A 246-nucleotide genomic window follows, 5' to 3' on the forward strand; every position below is an offset into this window, starting at 1 on the left:
AACGTCTCGCTGGACGAACGGTAGATAAGGTGTAAATTATCAAATTTGGAATCAGTTCTAATCAGGTTGACTTCGAATCTTCAGATCCGAGTCCTCTCAAAACCTGAATTAAATAATAATAATTAATTCACTTACAAATGAGTTAATTTCTTACACCCCTCACCATACTGTTGTATTCCCTCAGTGACCAGCACGGATCAGCTCTAGGCATGACGAAGCGGATATCGTCCTCTTTTGGAAGACCAA

The 246-nt window shown here is 39.8% G+C and overlaps 1 protein-coding gene across 11 annotated transcripts in view; it reads right to left on the bottom strand.

Moving 5' to 3' along the window:
- The window catches only part of LOC107695883 (myosin-binding protein C, slow-type-like), a 42,449-nt gene that overhangs the window by 34,750 nt on the left and 7,453 nt on the right, over positions 1-246 (bottom strand). The gene's annotated exons all lie outside the window — the stretch shown is intronic.

Source organism: Sinocyclocheilus anshuiensis, unplaced genomic scaffold (assembly GCF_001515605.1).
Source record: "Sinocyclocheilus anshuiensis isolate Anshui unplaced genomic scaffold, SAMN03320099.WGS_v1.1 scaffold538, whole genome shotgun sequence".
Taxonomy (NCBI): domain Eukaryota; kingdom Metazoa; phylum Chordata; class Actinopteri; order Cypriniformes; family Cyprinidae; genus Sinocyclocheilus; species Sinocyclocheilus anshuiensis.